Raw genomic sequence first — 21,486 nt, 5'->3', positions numbered from 1 at the left:
AAACCTGAAAAATCCAGCAGGAGAGAAGCTGCGCCTTCCACATCTTGAGACGGTGACCAGCCCCTAAAAGACAATAAACAGCAATGTGAGGCTTATAATGCAGGAAGTGAAGAGAAGCACATGCACTCATTACAAAATTATAAGGGCACGGGCACAAAGCATGTAAAGAAATAGAAGAGTGACAGCTGAAACGTGAGGTCCTAGGGGAGTCCATTCCCCCCAAAGTCCATTGCCAAAGCTCAGAGGGCTACCAATGTAGTGTAGGGTCATTGATGTGGCTTCACAATGTTGACTAATTGAAGTGAAGCTAACTCACACGGATGAACCGAGGGTTGTCAGGGGACCAAGGCTCCCCGGGCCCTGGCTGTCGCACCCGCGTGCTGACCCCTCAGCTGGCAGGTGCTTGCTGGCTGCCCCTCTGCCACAGGTGACACAGCAGGTTCACCCCGGGCAGTGCCGCTGTGCATGTGTGTTTGTGTGTGTGTGTGTGTGTGTGTGTGTGTGGCTTGGTCCTCAGCATGGCAGCTTGGAGCTGGGTGGGCCGGAGATCAAAAGCCACTGGGCCCCTCAGCAGCTGCACCACCTGCAGAGTCACCACCTTCCCTGTCCTCGCATGTCCTCATCCTTAGGGCTCCTTTTCCGTGGTTGCTAATCCCGTGGTCCAAATGTGTTACGTTTGACTTGACCCGTGATTTTCAATAAAAGGTCAAATATCAACTCTCAACGCACTTCACTGTATTTTTGAGAAAAATTAAAAACAATATCTGTCCATTCTGGATGGCAGTGATCCACTTGCCTGGAGGCAGGGGCTGGGTGTCGCAGCCCCAGCTGCCTCCAAGGGTCCCCAGCCCTCCATCCTTGCTGTGTGAAGCCACAGGGGCCCCCCGCACATCCCGGAAGCCAAGGCTGAGTGTCCGGGGGCTTTTCCACGCAATATCCATTCAATTGTGTGTCTTGCTTGAATGCAAAAGCATATGGCCTTCCCACTTATTTTTTAACAACTCGTGGGCATTGTTTGGCTTTCAGTCCTCCATCCTCCAAAATCGCATGCTGGGCGCCCATAAAAATGCATAGGCACTAACTTTCCTGTTTTTCCAGGCACAGGCTCCCTCAGGAAATGCATCACTGAGTGGGTTTTCACTGCGGTTCCCAGGCCTGCAATGGAAGCTCACATTGCTTCTGAGCTTGGAGCCCCAGCTCAGTGCACCCAGATCTTTCTTCTCTGGGGGATGAACCTCGACCAGTGGGGCTACTCAGGGAACTACCTGAAGGCAGGGGTAGCAAACCATCCACTGGTCGATCCAGGTGCTCAAGCAGCAAATATTTACTAGATGTGCACCAAGTGTCAGGGATTCCTGCCTCCAGGGAGATTCAGCTTTGCAGGAGAATGTTCTAGCAAGCTGGTGCCATGTCACAAATCGCCCCAAAGCTTCGTGACTGAAACAGCAATCATTTTATTTTCTCCTCTGTTTCTTTGCTAGGGCTGTTGTAACCAAGTACCACCCACTGAGGGGCTTAAAGAACAGAAGTCTGCTTGCCTACAGCTCTGAGGGCTGGGAGTCCGAGATGAGGGTGCGGGCAGGGTGGGCTCCTGCGGATACCATGAGGGAGGCTATGTTCCAGTCCTCCCCCAGCTGCTAATGGGGGTTGCCAGTGATCTCTCATGTTCCTTGGCTTGTAGAAGCATCACCCCAATCCTTGCCTTCACATCCATATGGCTTTCTCCCTGTCATCTCTGTGTGATTTTCCTTTTCTTACAGGGATACCAGTCATAGTGGATTAGAGCCGCCCCTCATGACCTCACTTTACCTTGATTACTTCTGTAAAAACCTCATCTCTGAATAAGGTCACACTCTGAACCACTAGGGATTGGGTCATGAATGCATCATTTGTAGGAGAACACAAGTGCATCAGCAGTATCTCTCTCCCATGGGTTCTGTGTTCAGGATCCAGTTGGGTCTCCTGGCTGCAGGCAGATGTCAGTGAAGGGTGCGGCTGGCATGGCCCACCCCTGGGTAGTCTGGGTGGTCTCTCCATGTGGGGGCGCTTGGGCTTCCTCACAGCATGACCACCGGAAGCTTTAGGAGCAGACACCCCAGTGAGCAACAGGGAAGCTGCCTTGCCTTTCATGACCTAGCTCTGGAAGCCACATAGTGTCACTTTTGCCATCCTCTCATGGCCAAGTTCACCAACACGTGCTGAGTGTCAAGGGACAGGGATGTAGACCCCACCTGTTGATGGAAAGAGTGTTGAAGAAGTCACACGTGGGATGGGACTATTGTCACAGCATTTACAGCATTTTTGACAGATGCAATGGGCTACAGGGACGCTGGAACACTAAACACAGAGTGGAGGGTAGGGTGGCGACTGCTGCTTTCAGATAAGTGTAGGTTGCCATGGAAACATAGCAACTGGGCACTGGATCCCAAGTGAACAGCCTGGAGGACTTCCAGAGGTTATGCTGAGGTCTGAAAGGGGGTGGAGCAGCAGTTAGATTGACATGGGGTGAAGGGCAGAGGGACCCATCCGTTCCAGGGCTAGGAGGTGGGAGAAACTGTGCATATTCTACAAAAATCTGGGATTCCAGGAACAAGTACACTCTTCCAGGGCCTACAACAATCTCCCAAGATCTCAATTCCTTGCATGAAAAACCCAGAAGACCCACATTTTATCCAGACTAATAAGTGGCTCTTACGACACTCGGAGCCTCTGATCTGCTCTCACAGTTCCATGGCAGTCATTCTTTTTGAACTGATTGTGCCTTTGTCTAAATCAAGGATCAGTAAACTTTTTCCATAAAGACCAGATAGCAATATTTTAGCCTTTGTGAGGCACACAGTCATTGCCACAACTATTCAACTCTGCCGCTGTAACACAAAAGCAGCCCTAGAAAGTACGTGAATGGATGGGCATGGCTGTGTTCCAATAAAACTTTATTTATAAAAACAGGTGGTGGGCTACTCTTTGCTGACTTCTGGTCTAGGCTGAAGTTTGTTCTGATCAGTATTCAAGTCCCAGCTTCCAGCACTTACCGCGCATGACTCTAAACATGTCATTCAACATTTCTGAAGCTGTTTCATCTTCCATGAAATATTTTAGGTTGAACAGGCAATACTGCCTCTCTCCCAGCTGTTCAGCTCTGCCATTGTAGAGTTTGTCACTCATGACAGAAGAAAACGAAACAAAGTGTGTGAATGCACATGGAAGGTCATACAGCACTGGGGTCAGACTTGGATGTCTGACCCAAGCTTCCTAGCTGTGGCCTTGAGCTCTTTGAGCCACCAGAGCCTCAGGCTCCCCACGTATGAAACAGGAATAAATATGGACCACATGGTGTTGCAGCAAGGACCGAAAGAGAACATATAACTCTGGGTTACTGGGGCCAATTCCTTAAGGCTGCCCATTTGGGGTCAGAACAGACATGCCGTTTGGGGGAGCTGGCTAAGCAACTGGAGGCCACCTCGCCAAGTGGGGGCCTACGTTCAAGGCAGTCCCTTAGGGCAGATCTAGAATCCTCTGAGGACTCAGCCTCTCTGTCTTATCTCCTTGGTCCTAAGATGCCTAATGATCACATTTCAGCATTTTGAAACCAGAGGGCCTTTTCTGATCCGTACTCACACCTGATGTGGTGGCTGATCCTCTCCTCTAAAACAAAGGCAGTTATTAGGTGCATCTTATAGTCAGAGGTATTTGGGGATGGAAGAAGGAGTATACAGAGGTATAGTGATCCCAAATCTGCACAGGGATGCCACCCTCTGGGTAACCTTGAGCATCGGCCAGCCAGCTGGGGACAGGGTCCCAAGGCCCTTGGAGCTGGAGTTGGGGAGCAGGGACTTCACACCAGACACCCACTTCCTCCGTGGGGCGGGAGCTTCCTCACTCTCAGCACAGAGGCGGCCCCTCCTGCGATAAGGAAAACAGGGTGCCAGCCCCCGCGTGCAGAATGTGACATTCTTTCCAAACAAGCCAGTTGTTTTACAGCCCTGCCTTGGAAGACTTCAAAAACATACAAGCTCCAAAATCAAAGGCTTCCTGTTATAAATTCATTTCTACACCTCAGGTACTCGGTGGGTGGGGGGAGGGAAAAAAGCTGAGATTCAATGAAAAGTGGTTGAAAATGCTCTAAAAATACTCTTCTTGTGGAGGAGAATGGCCTGGCCTGTCTCCGAGGTGGGCAGAAACATTTCAGCTTGTCCTGAGGATTTTGAAGGCATTTTACACATTCAGAGGTTAATATTTCTGTTGTTCTAAAATCTGCAATGCCTTAATTATTTTTTTAATTTCAAGGCTTGAAAATAAATTTAAGATGCAGAATGGATCTTTGTAGTCAGATCTCCTCACCTTCTAGATGAGAAAATGCAGGTCAGACTCGACAGGGCTGGCCATGGTCACCAACTGGTTACAGATAGAACAGGGTAAGCCCGCCATTCTGGAAGGTTCCACAAGGTGAAGTTGGACTCATGGGCACCACAAGACAGTCCTCTCTTGCTTTTTTTTTTTTTCTTAAATCCCAATTACAGAAGCAATGTGTGTTTATTTGAGAAAGTCTAGAACATTCCTAAAAGCCACAGAGGAAATGTGAAATTGCCTGTGACCCTGACACCCACAAACAACCCCTTTAGCATAATTTCCACTATCTCTCCAGACCTGGACGATGACACAGAACGGTGTTCCGAGGTTGCAGAGGACGTCATGATGCCACACACCTGTGAGCTTGTCTGCGGTTGCTCAGGGCCCAGGCTGGAACCTGGTTCTCTCTGGGGGGCTGGGATGGGAGAGGGGAAAAGGCCTTTCTAGCCTTGACAACACAGGCAGGCAGGCAAGATGGACATGTGGTGAACGACAGCATGTGCTGCAGGCTTTTTGCAAGGATGGCAATGGGATCGGAGCTGGTTCCTGAGAGACCCCCGAACCGTGACAGTGGGGTCAAGACCTCCGCCCTGGCTGAGGCAGCCCCACCCTGGGGCACCCTTTCCCTATTTGCATATGGCTTGACGCCTTGGGCACTCAGCTCTAGTCAGGCCCTTTGTCTGGCACAGGGGCCTTTTTAGCCACCTGCACAGTGGCACTGGTCCCCCTGGACTTGTTCTCCCCTCCCTAGGCCTTTGCTGACACCTGCTCTACTTGTGTTTTAATTTTAGCCATGTTGGTGCATGTGCAGTGTCACGACCCTGTTCATGGACTCAGCACAGCCCAGCTTTGGGTAAGCGTCCTGTCTTGGGCTACCCCATATTTGACTCACAGTGATAGGCCTCAAGACAACACCGGTCGTGCTCTTGTTTGCAGCACGATTATTTCAAATCACTCTTATGGTTCCCAAACTTCTGACTCTAGGGCTCAGCAGCTGTGACTGTAAAGCACAATGTATACAATCGCAGCACACACCAACCACAAGCTTTTCGTTGCAACTTCCAGGCGCAAGCCTGTGCCTGAGTACCTGATGCCGAGATACAGATTAAACCTGAACGTTCCTGTCAAGCCTCCCGTCTGCTAAGGGCCAGATGTTTGGGGTCAGGTATCAAAACATCTGTTTGCTGGGATGAATTTTTTGGTTGTCACTCTCAGGTTTTGTGTCACGGAGACGGGAGCTCCGGGATAGACACGTTACATCCCATACATGCTCCAGAAACAGCCATCCCTGCAGGCGCACAGCCTCACTGGGTCACTTGGGCACCAACTAGAGCAGCAGACGCAAGCAGGCAGGGACAAGACTTGGAGGGCAGGAGCTTCCATGCACTTCACAACCTTCTGCATTTTTGAACGATGGATTTTGAATGATGTGGGTAGTGAACCAACAGGGATCACACATGATCCAAATAAGGAACACGCAAGCATACAGCAGGGGGGACAGAGTCTTGTATTAACTTTGTGAGGTGATGGATGGTAAGTAGACTCATGTGGTGACCCTTTTGCCATGCACGCAAGTGTCAAATCACTGTGTTGTACACCTGCAACTAATAGAACGTGGTACGTCAACTATACCTCAAATTTTAAAAATTAAAGAAATAACACACAAGCAGAGTCTGTCCATGGCCAGACACGCAGGCAGCACATACATATGGTTTCAAAATACAGTTGGGGCCGCAGTGAATAAATGGAATTTTGGAATGATTTGCTTTACAGTTCCCTTAAGTAACATTATCTTGTTAAAGACATTAACCTCGGGCCTTTGCTGTTATATATTTGCTTTTATTGTTTTCATCCTGGGAGCAACCTGTAGGAGAGACACTCGTCAGGGAAAGAGGGGTCAAGGGTCGTGAAAACATTGATTTTCAAGGTGGCTGAACAGCCGTCTGGGGAACACTCGCCAATTATGGAAAACAGACATCACTTTTCAGAACCTGCTTTATAATTTGAAAAAAATTATAAAATCTCCAACATTAATAACCATTTCATTGTGTGTCCGGCATGAGGCAGTCTTGAGGAACCACCTCCACTGATGCGGCTTTTCTTGGGAGAAAACTCTGCAGGCAGGTGCTTCTCCCCAGGGGATGGGGCTGTCCTGTCCGGTGGTGCATCTGGGAGCTGGACTGCCCAGCTGGGCCCCACACCCCCATTCCCTGCGCCCCACTGCCAAGACTGTTGCAAAATGCATCTTCATTTTACTCTGCAGGTTTTTGGGTAGGCTTCTCCAATAGCAGAGATGGGGGCTTGGGCTGATCCCTGTTCAGAACTATCAGACTCCCGGATTCAGTGAGATTGCCGGGGAGATGTTAGACAACAGAGTGAAGGGGCCACCAGCCACTGAAGGTAGCTTCACCTGTGGCTGATACATTGGTGTGCCTCCCTCTCTGGGCGCTCTACTCAATGCCCTTTGCCTGCTCTGTCCCAACTAAGTGGTGACATCACCAGTTCCCGCCAGGTCATCTCAAAGGCTAGAAGACAAGTCTTGGGGTCACTGGGATATAATTCATTCCCAGTGGTGACAGAGAAAACTCTCTCCCTTCCTTATAAAGACTAGTCTTAGGCAGGACAATCTGGAGGACAATATGCATGGCAAATTAGTTCTAGGGGAAGAGCCTTTCTCAAAAAATCTGTGCACCATCAAGCTTCCCATCCTGCTTCTTCTCCTGCCTTCCTCTCCAGTGCCACAGATTGCTGGCCCAGCTTCCAATTCCTGGGTAACTGGAATATTCCTCCTTGGAACATGGCTGGGGTCTTAGTGGCTAAAAAAGCCTCTATGACACCAAAGCCCTCATTAAGAAAGATTTCCAAAACTTCGTTGATCCTGCTCAGATACAGTGCAAATTTGTTCAACTTTTCTGGAAGGCAATTGAGCAATATCTACCAAAATTGCAAGTATGAATAAACAGTGACTTGAATTCCCCACTGTTAGGGATTTACAGAGAGGAAATAATTAAGGATGTGTGCAAAGAAATTTAACTCTAGGATGTTCACTACAGCGATGTTTATCTAGATACCCAACACCAAGGGGCTGAGTGAGGAAGCAGGGCCCGAAGGTGCAAGGGGTTCTGTTAGTGATGCAGAAACACAGCCCAGCTGTCTCTTATTGCACGAGACATTCTCAAAGTGTTCAGCTTCACCTCTTTGTCAGCATGCATGAGTGTGTGTGTTTGTGTGCGAGCATGCACGCATGCGTGACTGTGCGTGCATGTAGTAGTATATGTGGGTGTGTTGCATGTACAGATGTGTGTTAATGTATGTGAGTTTGTGCACGTGTGGTAGGCATGTGAGTGTTCAAGTACATGTGAGTGCGTGTTAGTGTGAATGTGTGCATGTGTGAAGGTGCGTGTGAGCACACAGACTCTGCCAATAGGGTAGCTAAGTCCCCGTCACAGCTCTATCACTCCCTCTCTGACTTTGAACAATTCCCTTCTCTTCAGCCCAATAAATGGGGACCGTAATCAGGCAAACCTGGAGGAGCTTCGGGAGGATGAAATGAGGTGACAGGTGTACCTCTTGGTGGAGAATGTGTGCTGAATAAATACAGCAAAGCATGTTTATAAAACACCCCAAAGGTGGGAGAAGGACATTTAAATATTCAAAGCAGTTATCTTTGACTGGTGGATTACCCAAAATGTTTTTCTTTTTGCTTCTCTGATTTTTCTAATGAACAGTTTTACCCTGAGGTATCAGGAAGTAAAAACACTCATATTCCTCTGCATCCAGCAACGTGAGCAGAACTGGGCTCGCCAGTGGGTTGAGTAGGTAGCGGTCAGTGTGGGGTGAGAATGGAGAGTGAGCATGGTGGGTGAGCATGGCAGGTGAGCCGAGGGGAGCACGCTTGCAGATGATGCCAGAGTGCAGCCACCTGCCCGTGGCCCCACACTGGTACTTGGCAGTGCCAGGATGAGGCTCAGCAGCGAGCCTCCTTGCTCCCCTAGCTAGTGGGCTGCACTGTTGGCTGACAGAGCATGGGCTGAGGGCAGAGCCCTAGGATTCTAATCTGTCTGAGTTTGGGTTGGGCCAATATCCCGACTTCTCTGGGCTTTGGCTTCAAGATCTGAAAAATGAGGGAAATAAGAGAGGCGGACCCATGGATGTGAAGACTGAGTACACCAGGTAAGGTGAACAAAGCCAGAAGAGGCCCTGCCCTCAAGGAGCCAACATGAGTGCACAAGGCCAAAGGTCATCATGTGATCGCCTAAATCCACATAAATTTCAGCCACTCATCTATTAATGAAAATTAATGAGTGTCTGCCCTGCGCCAGGCATCATGCCCATGTTGGGTATACAGCTGCAAGTAAGAGAATCAGCCCCTGCCTCAAAACTGATGTCTCGGGAAGTTCTGTTTTAAGTATATATCCATAAAACATGAACACGAAGAAATCCCTACCTTTCAAAATGTTACTAGTTGATGAGTTTGCATAGAATACATGAAAGTTCATAGTGCTATTCTTTCAACTGTAGGATTCAAGTTTTTCAAAATTACATGTAAATGACATCTGCAAAGACCCTATTTCCAAATAAGGCCCCGTTCACAGGTTTGACTTCAACACATCTTTTTGGGGACACAATCGACTTATAACACTGCTCAAGTCACTCAATGAGCTCAAATCTTTGTCTAAAGATCCAGTGCTGGGGGAGCGGGTCCAAATTAAGATAATATTCCTCCTTCTTACGTTAAAAGCACAAAGTGCTCACCTACAAGTATCTATGGAGGCACAATAGGATATATGTTGATATTAAAACACATACTCATGCTAGTGGCTTCACAGTCTGGACAAAGAAAGGGCACTGGGAAAATGCTGGAAGGGCCATCTAGGACCAAAGTATCCAACAAGGCAAAGAGCCCTTCCATCTAAACTCTGCCCAAGCATCTTGCAACCATGCTGGCTCCCTTGTGCATGCAGGATTTGGAGCGCTTCTTCAGATACAGAACATGTCAGGACACATAGGCTGTCAGCCAATATTTGCAGAGCCAAACATGGCACACCAAAGCAAACCTGTTGCCATAATTACAGGTGGAAAGTATTGCTAACAATGCTTTTCAAATAAGTCAAATACACACCAATCAGGTAAAAACAACAACAGCAACAAAAACAAGATTTTCTTCCATGAGCTCACTCTCAAAGCCCAGTAGTCAAACTGTTTATTGGGACCGTGTCTGCAGCTCATCCCAGACAAAGATCTACTTCTGGATGCCTTCTCTGAGCAGACTAGAGTGAACCTCACATACATCCAAAACCAGGTACAAATGCATGCTTTTGTTCCTCCAAGAGCTGCCACGTACATAACAGTTTTCTTGTCTAGGGAAAGATCAACTTTACTGAGGGCCTGAAAGTCAGCCCCCGTGAGAAGACTACCTCCGAAGTCAGCACTACCACCACCACCACCAAAACTGAAGGTCAGCGGCTTCTGCAGACACAGTACAGCTGTGCATAGCACATAATCCTATGCCTAGCACAGAGTACATGCTTAGTATTTAATGTTATTTCTCATATTAATAAATATGTAACTTATGTTTACCTATATTAAATACATAGGTGCCTGTATGATAGTGAATGAATGGATGGATGGATGGATGGATGGATGGATGGATGGATGGAAGATTGATTTCTTGATGTCCTAAGCCTCACTTGTCAGCTGCCATGCTATTGGAAAATCCAAGCAGTCCAAGGGTGAGGCCACACATAGAGAAGGCAAGACCCTCCTTGACAGCTCCGACTGAGTTCTGTGCAGACAGCCAGTTCAGTTGACACCTCAAGGAGTACACTGTCAAAAGTGGATCTCCCAGCCCTGACTGAGCTGATCCAATGGAGCAGAGCCTTCTGTACCAAACCCTGCACAAATTCCAAATCTATGCAAGATAAATAGTCAGTGCTGTTTTAAGCCACTAAAATTTGGAGTGGTTTGTCCTGCAGCAGTAAATAACTGGATGGTTTATTGAAACCAAATCTCAAGATGCCTGGGTGGCTTAGCGGTTGAGTGTCTTCCTTTGGCCCAGGACATGATCTCGGGATCTGGGATCAAGTCCCACATCAGGCCCCTTGCAGGGAGCCTGCTCCTCCCTCAGCCTATGTCTCTGCCTCTCTCTTTCGCTGTGTCTCTCATGAATAAATGAAAAAATCTTTAAAAAAAAAAAAAAGCAAAATAAAATGAAACTAAATCTCTAGAGGTTGACTCCCAGAATCTTTCTAACAAGAGCACCTAAGGATGGAGGCCTGCTGCAGCTTGAAGAATCCAGCCACAGAGACTCCTCTAATGGACGGGAACCTGTGTGGGTGAGCTCCTGGTGAGAAGGAAATGTTCCACTTTCACTGTGCAATCATCCAAAGAGAAGCAAGGTGCAGATCACTGTGTTGTGCACTCCTGTTGTAAAAAGCATATTTTTGCTTATAAATGGGTAAGACACTGTTGGAAAAGTAGTCAAAAAAAGTAACAATGGTTATCAGAGGGAGAGTTAGAGACAGGGTCTGTAGCAGAAGATCAAAACTTCATATTCTTTTTAAAAAGAAATATCCAGGTTTTTTCTCAGTTTATTTTATATTTAAATTATTTTAAGGATGGGAGAATCTGGGGTTCTGAGATTTGACCCCATGGGTTCTAGTCCTGATGCGCGGCTTACTAGGTGTGTGACTCAAAGACTTCATTTCCGCTTGCCAAACTTCCATTTCCCCCTCTGCCAGAGGGAATGAAAATACCACCTGCTTCACTGAGTGGTTGTGAAGATTAGGTGAGCTGAAGCACAGAGGATGTCTAGGTCTAGGCCCAACATACAGAACCTCCAATCAATGGCAGCCCTGGATGACACTAGACTTTCTGTACTCTGCGCTTTAGGAATGGGCCTGTGCCCACATTACTTTCTGCTGGCATCTGCCTCAGCTTTAGGCAGGTTGACTCTGAGATCTGAACCCACATCTAGCCCAGAGCCTCTTGTCCCCTTACCTTTACCTCAGGTAGCTGCAGAAAGAAGTGGGAAGAGCATCTGATTACAAGTATGGAGGGTGCAGCAACATGGAAGGGGAGCACCAATGACAAAATCCCCTTCCAGCTCCCAGTATTCCATTTTGGACTCATAGAGCCTTTCCTCAGGACACAGAGGGGAGCTATGGTGATTGACAGCATGCTGGATGGATTCAGCTTCCGTAGGCCAGGGAAGTTTGGCACCACGTGTGACAATGGGTGGATGAGAAGGACCCTCTTCAAATGCACCTCTGGACCAAGCACTCAGGAAGCAGGCTCAAGTGACCCAGCTCCAGCTCAGCAGACAAAGGACCACAGATCAGAACTGAATCAAGCAGCAGGACCCATGGAGCTGAGCCTGCAATTGACAGGAAGGAGAGTCAGACCCTGTGACAAGAAAGGTGCCCAGAGGCAGAGTAGTATGGTGGTTAGGCATCTTCTGATCCCTGTCTACATGGCCTCTGTCTTCCATAAACTTCCTTATAAAGTGGTCATGAGTTTGAGGATGAGGCCTTTCTAAAACAGTTCCCCTTAAATATGAGTTACTATTACTATCCATAGGTTACAGGGAAAGCTGGAATGAGAATCCTGGTCTCCAGAATCCCCCACAACTCTCTACCTTCTACTGGCCGAGCCCAGGATGCCAGGACAGCTCTTTTTTGTGGTCCATTGTGGCAGTGAGCTGAGGCTCGTGGGCTCTAAGTGTCCCTCCCTCTTCCTCTGGAGCATTTAGGATACGCATCTCTTCTTTCCTGTGCTCCTTACAGATGGTTGGGGACACAAGAAGGAAAGTGCAGGCCAGTCTGAGGCCTCAATGGGTTCATATTTTGGCAATAAGGATGCTGGGGCAAAGCCCTACTGGGGGTCTAGGAGTGCACCTGGAGGAGTGTGGAGGAAGTCAGGAGGACTTCCTAGAAAAGGCATCATCACTGAACCCCTTAAGGTGACTCCCAGGAGTCAGCCAGGCACAGTGGAGGAACATGGGGTCTCATGATACCAGGTGAATAAATAACACCCCCCAGATGCTCACTCTGAGACATCTTCCTTGTCATGTTGAAATATGCTCTGATGTGGAAAGGAGCATGTTCCACTGGAGGACATCCCTGCACACCCTGGTGAGCAAAGGTTGCCTGGAGTGGCCAGTGATTCTTCACCTGCAGGAATAGCTCCAGGGACATGGTGCCAAGGAAATTTCCCCCAGTGGACAAGAAGTTAGTGGTGTGATGCCAGGCTAGTAGGTGCAGGAGTGGGGCTTGGGATGGGATGGGATGTGACAAGGAGAGATGCAGTGAGGTCAGATGTGCAGCCTCAACCAAGTGACTTCATTTCTCTGATTTCTCTGGATTCCACTTCTTTTTTTAAAAAGATTTTATTTATTTATCCATGAGACACAGAGAAAGAGGCAGAGACACAGGCAGAGAGAGAAGCAGGCAGGGAACCCAACATGGGACTTGATCCCAGGTCTCCAGGATCACACCCTGGCCCAAAGGCAGCGCTAAACTGCTGTGCCACCCTAGCTGTCCATGGATTCCACTTCTTTAAAATGATGACAAGGGGACAACGGAGTGGCTCAGTCGGTTAAGAGTCTGACTCTTGATTTGGCTCAGGTCATAATCTTGGGGTCATGAGATCAAGCCCTGCATCAGGCTCTGCACTCACTGGGAATCTACTTGAGATTCTCTTTCTCTCTCCTTCTGTCCTTCCCGCTGCTCACTCTCTCAAATAAATAAATAAAATCTTTTAAAATAAATAAGTAAATAAGATGAAGACAAGATCAGTTTTAGAGATAGTTGTGCAAAATCAAACAAGACACTATGTTAGTTGGGAGTGGGTGTGTGATGGAAAGACCCCAAGTAACCATGCAGAAATGTCTGTCTCACATAATGCTCTGAGGATATATGACTCCTCCACAGTGAGCCCTGTGGACTCTGCCCTCCAAGGTGGCAGCGATAATCACCTGTGAACATCCAGAAAACACGGTGAAGGAAGGGACCAACTTGGGGGTCCTTGGAGAGCAGACTCTGAGACAGAGATTACAAATGGGAGGTTGGCTGGGGTTTGCCCAGTGGGACCCGCCCCACAGGCATGGAGACAGGTGGAGGACACGTCAGAGCAAGGGTTTGGCAGGAGGCCCAAGTGGGGTCTGTGAAGGATCTCCAGGCATGTAGCTGGATTGTTGAGTAGGTATGAATGTGCTGGGGAAACATCCAGGACAGTGGGAGCCACACCAAGGAGGACCTCGCACATTGGTCTGAGGACCAGGAGAGTGTAACCCTGCAGACAGCTCTGGGTCAGACACCGTGGGTTACACACCCAGCTCCTGCACTTCCTGGCCACACACCCATGGACAAGTGGCTTACCCCGTCTGAGTCTCAGCTTCCTCCTTCTCATAAAAAAAGAGCCAATAGCAGCATCTGCCCTTTAGGACACTAGAGAGGCTTATACCACCTGCACTATGTGTAACAAATCACCCCAAAACTTAGTGGTTTGAAATAGCAAACATGTATTTAGCCCACAAATCTGTTGTTTGGACAGGGCTCTGCAAGAATGCTCATCGTCTCTGCTCCACAAGGAGTCAACTGGGGCAGCTTGACGGATGCTGAAGGGTCTCTGTCCAAGGTAGCGTGGTGCAGGGCTGGCTAGTTGGTGTTGGTTGTCAACTGAGAGTCCAGCCCAGCTGAAGGTGGACAGCCTTGGTTCCTCTCAATGTGGGCCTCTCGGGCTTCCCCACATCATGGTAGCCCAAGAATGAATGTCCCAGTAGGATGGCACAGAAACTCTACCTCCCTGTAGGGCCTACTCCGGGAAGTCACACAGCTTTCTTTGTTTCTGCTGTAGTCACAAGCCCACTGAGATTCAAGTGGAGGACAACTAAGACCCTCCTCTGTGGGGTAGGCACTCTAAGAAGAGCATGTCGGGTGGGAGGTCTAATTGCAGCTATTTTGGAAAATATAGCCTGCCAAATGCCTGATGGAGAATCCAAAAAGGAGACCCATCATAAGCCATTGCCCTTCCTTCTCTCTGGCGTGGCTCTGCCTAAGCTGGCAGTCGAAATCACTCTCATCTTCCCACTGAGGAAATGGTGAGGACAGAATCACACCAGAGTGGGGTTAAGCCAGACTTACTCAAATCATTAATGGGTACATGTTGCCAACCAACCTAGAACTTCTATTAAAAAAAAAATTCTCAGATTGAGGCACCTGGGTGGCTCAGTCAGTTAAGTGTCCAACTCTTGATTTCGGCTCAGGTTATGATCTCGGGGTCTTGAGATCAAGCTACATGTCAGGGTCTGAGCTCAGTGCAGAATCTGCTTATCCTTCTCCCTCTGCTCCCACCCCCGTGCTCGCTCGCTCTCTCTCTCATAAATAAATAAAATCTTTAAAAAGAAAAAAATCCCACAGATCGTCCTAAGAAATGGCTGACCTCACGTTTCCAGAACAGCTAATCTTATTGAATACAATATACTCAAACCTGAAGATGGAAGATGAGCCTCTGTGAATGAACATTTCTGGGTCAAGTCGCCGACTAAAAGTCACCAAGGATGGTGTAAAGCAGAAGACAAAAAATACCAAGGAGTGAATTGTTTTGTTTTGTTTTTCCTACATGGATTTCCTACTTTTCCACTCACTGTAATCACAATATCTGCAGGTCTGCTTTTAAGCCCAGAGGACACCCAGGGCAACTGAGAAATAAAAGCGAGGCATGGGCAGCCACCTCCGAGTCCAAGGTGTGTGCTCATCCTGACCTGTGGGCACAGGGAGGGAGCGGCCCCACTCTCTGCCCTTCCCATCAGGCCCAGTTTAATGAAGGCCAAGTATCTCAATGGGGCGATGGAGGGCTCCATTTCTCCTGATCTCCCTCCATTTGGCCCCTAGAGCAGGTGTTTGCCGAGCTCAAGATCTCTCTGCTTACATAACCCTTGTTCCATTTGGAAGGATGAAAAATCTCCCTGGGGTTTATTGTAAACAGGCTTATGTTCACCCAAACACGGAGAGGAAAGGTCAGCAGATTATTCATGTACCTCTGTCTCCCTGCCTGGTGCTCTCCAGCCCCACCCACTGCACGTCTCCCCCACCCCAACAACTGGGCAGTGGCCAGGACCTGCACCCAACCTCTCCACCAGGCCATCCGGAGCATAGGGCCTGGTGATGGGGACCAGGGCCAATTTGGCAGTCCTGATGCTTTAATGGGCTCTGTTTTGGGGACCATTTACACTGGACCTCAAAGAGGAGGCAAGGAGGAGTGGGGGTGGGGAGCGGGAGAAATTTCTTGATAAGCTGCCATGAGTAGAGGCTTGCTCATGGAAAGACAATCTTTTATGATGACAGAAACGAAGCCAGGAACTCATGGTGAGGGCCAGCATGTTTCATGCAAGGGAGGGAGGACTGCTCAACCGGCCACTGTGATGCCAGTAACACCCACGCCCTAACTTGGTTGTGCACGGTATGTGTCGGGTATTTTATACACATGACCTCATTTGAGATGGTGTTATTAGGCCCAATTCACAGATGAGAAGTTGAGGTTAAGCTCAGCAAGGAAGACTAGCTAGTCTTAGCCCTACTTGACCTCAGCTGGGACAGCTTGGAAGCTGCAGGACCCAACTCCAAGATGGCATGGCACAGGGCTGCTGTGCTGGTGCTGGCTGTCAGCTGGGTGCCTAACCCCAGGTGAAGTCTGGGAGTCTCGACTAGTTCCTCAACCTGGGGCCTTATGTGACAGCCCCACTCAGAAATGCTTTTGTTTATTCTACTTGGCCCTAGTTAGATCCTCCATGTACCTACAGGCAGGACCATCTAGCCCTAAACATCATGAGGAAAGACTGGTCGGCAAGTCACTCAGGGGGTGGCTCTCAAGGTCTGGCACTCAGCCACAGTGTCACCCAGGAACCTTGTTAGATATCCTGACATCCTGACATCACTTCATCCCTCATGAAACTCCAGGGATGAGGGGCAGGAGCAGTGGTGCAGGCTCAACCATCTGTGCCTTAACACCCACTGTGGTGCTGCGGAGGCTCCAGATCAAGCTGGAGATGTGCTGCCACAGGCCAATGTCAGCTAGCCCCTACCCCACAGACCAAGGGCCAACAGCCCGAGGCCTAGGAGGGTTGGGAGGGTTTTCCCATAAGGCGGATGCAGGTGACCTCCACAACAACTGGAGGGGGTGGATGAACAAGCTCACCAGCCCGGCCCCTCCCTGGTCCTGTGGTCTTTGGAATTCAGTTTCCATCCTGTCCAGACACACAAGGGGTCAGGCCATGCTCTGAGGCTCCTTGCAGGTTTTGGTCACACCAGAGGGATAGCGCGATGGAGCTCAGGATGCCACATGTGCATCCTGGGGGCATGTAGCAAACCCACGCTGATGCAGGGGGTAGCTGGCCACAGTGGGCCCAGACAGCTTGGGGGTCACAGGGGCAGGGCAGGGGCGGATTTCAGGAGGGTTGCCCACTCTCTGTACACGACTGGCAGCTTTGACAAGTTAAAAAACATCCCCCAACCACAGTGTCCTCACCTGTGAAACAGGTGAATCAGCCCTTATTGGACACACAGAGTATCGTGTCCAGAGGGTTTTCAGTGAATGCTTCCATTGTGTTACTTTTGTTTTGCTACCTCACTTTTTAGAGTGAAGATACCCTGACCTTCCACTGGCTTCCAAGAGAAGCACAAAGCAAGGAAGTGGGGTATACCTGGGGTCCTCCTGAATGGTCCAGGCACCCACCCTGGTTACCATGGAGACTGGGGCTGGAGGAACCCCGGGCTGGAAGGGTCTGCACAGTGAAGGCACACATCTTGGGCTGCTCACCGAAACCCTGCTCCAGGGACCAGCCTGGATGGGCCGGCCAGGGGAGGGGAGCGAGGAAGGGGTGCTAGCCACAGACTCAGCTAAAGAGGGTGCAGGGCTGTTGCTTGGTTTAATATTTATCTTGTTCTTTTGAGGGGAAGACAGAAGGTACAAAACTGTCCGAGTAGACGAACAAGCCCCATCACTTGCCACCTACTCAGATGAGAGCTGGGCAGACTGCTCAGCCTCAGTTTCCCTATCTGTTTGTGGGATTTACAAGCCTTTGCCAGTTGAGCAATCCTGCATGTGACTCAGCAACTGAGATATTTGGATTCAGACAGCCCCTGGTTCCGGCCCAGGCTCCGCGCCTCACCCTCTGGCTGTCCTGTGACTGGGGGGAGTCACTGAACTCTGCAGGCCTCAGTTTCCCTGTGGCTGTAAGGTATGGTGGTGTCGCCTGCCTCAGAGAAAGGCAGCCCGGGCCAAGTGCTTGGCCACAGAAGTTACTCAGAGAGTACCAGCCACTGTCATCTCCATGGGGATGGAGATGGGTGGTCGGCCTCACTCCCGTCACTGAGTACCCAGCCTCCAGCCAGGCTCAGTCCCACTGCAGGGCGGGCTCCTCACCTCCATCATCTCAGATGGCCAGTCCCTCCAGGTCCTAGGGCGCCTCCCACGCAGCCCCCGCTCAGCACCTGCCCCGTGCCCTCCACCTCACTCTGACTTACTTCTTGGGGTGGCTAGTTCCCTAGGAATGTGCTTAAGTGGGGGGTGACCTGGGTGTCCACTCATCCTACAGAACAGCTTCGGTAAACACAGGAAATGTGGTTTTGTTCCCAATATGACCGCACGAGACTCTGATAGATGGGACATGCTCTTTCCAGGAAAAGGCCCTGCATCCAGAACTGACCCTCCCTGGACTCTAGACATTGGCAAGGCCAAACCCCAGCTCCCCAGGAGGGAAATTCCCTGGCTTGGGGGATTCTCTAAAAACCTGGGGGTAATGATGTTACACTCAGAGGTCACAATTACACAAATGAGGAAGGCATCACCCACTTCCATTCTTGCCCATTTGGAACTGCCAGGTCACTACAGGGGCAGGAGCCAGACAGCCCCAGGCATGGTTGTGAGGAGGTCAGATCCCCTCACTGCCTGTGAGAGCTCTGTGACCTTGGACAAGTCTGGATGCCTCAGTTTCTTCACGTGTCTAAAGGAGGTAACAACAGTGGTCGTGGGATTAAATGAGGTCCACATGGTGACTAATGATGATGCTCTGGGTAAATCCTTTCCACAGAGATGGATGTTTGGATAGATGGGTGGATGTGGGTGGGTAGATGGATGAGTGCATGGGTGGATGAATGGGTGGGGGGATATGGCTGGTTGATATATGAGTGACAGACAGGGATGGACAGATGGACCCGTCCAGAATAGCAAGGTGTAAGCCCTTGGACCCTTGCAAGAGTAGCAAGGTGTAAGCCGGAATCTAGGTGGGGTTGTTGGGTGTTGCTGGGAGACTCCTTTCAACCTCCGAGGCGTCTGAACATTTCCACCATAAAAGCTGGAGGACACATTGCCCCCCACCCCAGGCTATCTATTTCACAGGGAATGAAAGCTAATTTTCCCGTAGGTCCTCTGGATCCCAGTGAGTGGATTCATGCTTGACCCTCGACAGACAGCAGCAACCAGGAAGGAGCCAAGGACAGCACCCCGGGGACAGGGGCTCAGGGGACAGCCCCTGCCCAGCTGCAGGACTCCAAAGGGAGGAGACGGCTTTGTGTCAAACCTGCAGGGAGTGCAGAGGGCAGGGTGAGTGGCATTCAGCTTCTGCCCCAGGCAAGTCCAGTCCTTCATGGGCACTTTTGCTCCTGTGACTCCCCCTCCCTGGAGACCCCCATAGTCCCTTTTTATCTGCCTAAAAATTTCCAGATTCTGACTCTGCCCATCAGGTCCCCAAGGAAGGGCCAGCTGCATTCCTGCAGGGGGCCGCAAAGGTACATTGGTTAAACCTTAAACAGAGGCATTTCGGTTAATAACTGGATCCCAGAGGTGAAATCTAGTGCCGGTATAAAAGAAACTAAAATTTAAAAAAAAAAATTTTTTTTTAAGTGTCTAGGGGGATGGGGAGATGAATAGAGGCTCCTGGATCTCAGTGTGGTAGGTCTGCGCGATGTGGCCAAATCCATTTTACATCTAAAGCAGTCCTACGTGGCCCCTATGCGGCACTATGGTTATGATTCCCCTTCACGTGGGGAAACGGAGGCACAGGGAGGTGGCTTTGGTTGGGTTTCTTCTGCTGCTGGTGGTTTTCAGCCACACGCAATGACAGCGGCGGGCCTGGCCAGGATCTGAACCCAGGCAGTCCTGCCCCACATTCGAGGTGCCCAGTTTCGCCCAGTGTCGGAAGCCAACCGAGCTTCTCTTCCTTGGGCTTACAGCTGAGCAAAGGCCACGGTCTGGCCAAAGGGTACAAAACTGTCCAAGTGGACGAACCAAGCCCCCAGGAGGCTTCCGCCCCCTCCAGAGCTTGGCCACCCTCCTCCCGCCCGCCCTGAGCAGAGCGCACCAGCGACCCAGTGACCGGCGAGGCTGACCCGGTGCGCTCCACACCACGGGAGAGACCCCAGGGGCCCACGGCGGGCCGGGCCTGTGCGCCTCCTAAGCCCAGAGACCACGGCCCCGGGGCGCAAGCACCCTGACGAATCTCGGCGGCGACGCAGACGTCAGAGAGGTTTCCTCCTCCGGCAGCGAGGGAAAGGCTCACATGTGGGCGGTGAGTCACCATAAGAACCCATAGTAATACTAATAAGGGCAGGCATGAAGGCTCGGCTCTGCCAAGCCAAACAGGCGGGGGGAGGGGTGCGGGGGGGCGGGCGGAGAGTGCTGTTACTACAGTTTATAGGGTCTCTCCACCGTTTATGAGGCCGCGTGGTCTGCACCCTAAGTGGACAGTATGGTCAATTGTATTATATCTGGGCCCGTTCCAGGCCTCAGTGGTTTGAAGGAAAAGCCACCCTACAGAATAATGATGCCCTGCCCAACGTCCTCACATAGAATTTTCTGCGAATACCCCCAATCTACCCGCTTTTCGGATGGCCGTCTGCCCCAGTGCCATTCATGGGCTATAGCCCTTCGCCTGGCTGCCTGCACAGGTGCAACTCTTCACGCGGCTGGGGTCTCCTTCGGGGACAGGAGGAGGTGCTTTAGCTCACCTTAGCATCATCCAGAGAATTCTATCAGCTAGAGATGTCTGCATTGGCTCCCGGATGTTGGATTCCAGGGCTGCAGGGTTGGGCACAAGGATTGGTATTTAGAAATAGGTCCCTCCCAAGTACTGATGAGTGGGATGCTGTGGGGGAGTAGTTCTATCTTGTGGGCGTCAGACCAACCTGGGAGGGGGACAAAGGTGACTATCCCCATCTCTGGGCGCACTCTAATTCAGCAGGTTGGGGTGGGGTCTGGGAATCCACATTGTTTAGAGCAGCTTCCAGTGCAGGTATTGGGGGAAAGTGACCAGCGTGCCCCCCCTGGCACTGGAAGTGTCCCCTGCAAAGGAGGGGATGTGGTCTGGCACCAGCTTCCTTTCTTTCATCCTAGCCTGCCTTACCCCGCCCCAGCTTTCCCTCCCCAGTCACTTTCAGAAGAGGGTCTCCAAAGTGAGGTCCCTGACTGTAGCAAGGCGGCACCCGGCAACGTGTTAGAAAGGCCAGTTCTTGGGGCCTGTCCCAGACCTACCAAACCACAAACCTGGGGTGGGAAGCAGCCTTCTGCTTTAGCAAACCCCTCCCCACTGTTGGTGGAGGTCCCAGGTGGTGGATACCAAGACCTGGGGCCTCCTGAAGACACATCCCCACTCACCAGCTGTGTGATCTTGGATGAGATGCTTACTTACCATCTTTGTAAGAGAGCGTCGCGTTTTGATCTGTGTATGGCCCTTTAGAGCAGGGGCACCTTCACCAATTTAGACTGAGGTCTAAGAAGCTCCAATCCAGGGATGTGGCAGGGTGGGTTTTGCTGTCGCGCACCGAGTTCAGATGAGAAAACCTGGAGCTCAAGGAGAGCAGCATGATGGGTCCTAGCGCCCTGAGCAGATACCAGTGGGACCAGGTTCTAATCCTCTCCCACCCTTCAGTGTCAGCCTATCATTCCCAAGTCTACCGAGGCTGGCTTTCCAGGACCCCCCAGGCCACACAGCACCCCCAGGGCCACAGGCAGTGGGTGGAGTTGTTGGAGGTGCCCTAAGGCCAGCAGCTAAGCACCCTGCTCAGAGCCCCAGGGCTGTGCCTGGAGGTAGGATGGGATGGGGGGGCTTGCCTTCCGCCTTCCATGGTTTTCACTAAAATG

General features: G+C 50.5%; 1 long non-coding RNA gene across 1 annotated transcript in view; it reads right to left on the bottom strand.

Annotated features, from left to right (window-relative positions):
• LOC140594788 (uncharacterized) overlaps window positions 1-21,486 on the bottom strand; it is a 75,011-nt gene that overhangs the window by 7,620 nt on the left and 45,905 nt on the right. Inside the window, exon 2 of the long non-coding RNA XR_011996099.1 lies at window positions 5-63. This is a non-coding gene — a long non-coding RNA (uncharacterized lncRNA). The remainder of the gene's footprint in view (window positions 1-4; window positions 64-21,486) is intronic.

This window comes from Vulpes vulpes, chromosome 12, assembly GCF_048418805.1.
Source record: "Vulpes vulpes isolate BD-2025 chromosome 12, VulVul3, whole genome shotgun sequence".
NCBI classification, from domain to species: Eukaryota; Metazoa; Chordata; class Mammalia; order Carnivora; family Canidae; genus Vulpes; species Vulpes vulpes.
Note: the sequence above shows the minus strand (reverse complement) of the source record. Positions and strands in the feature narration are given on the sequence as shown.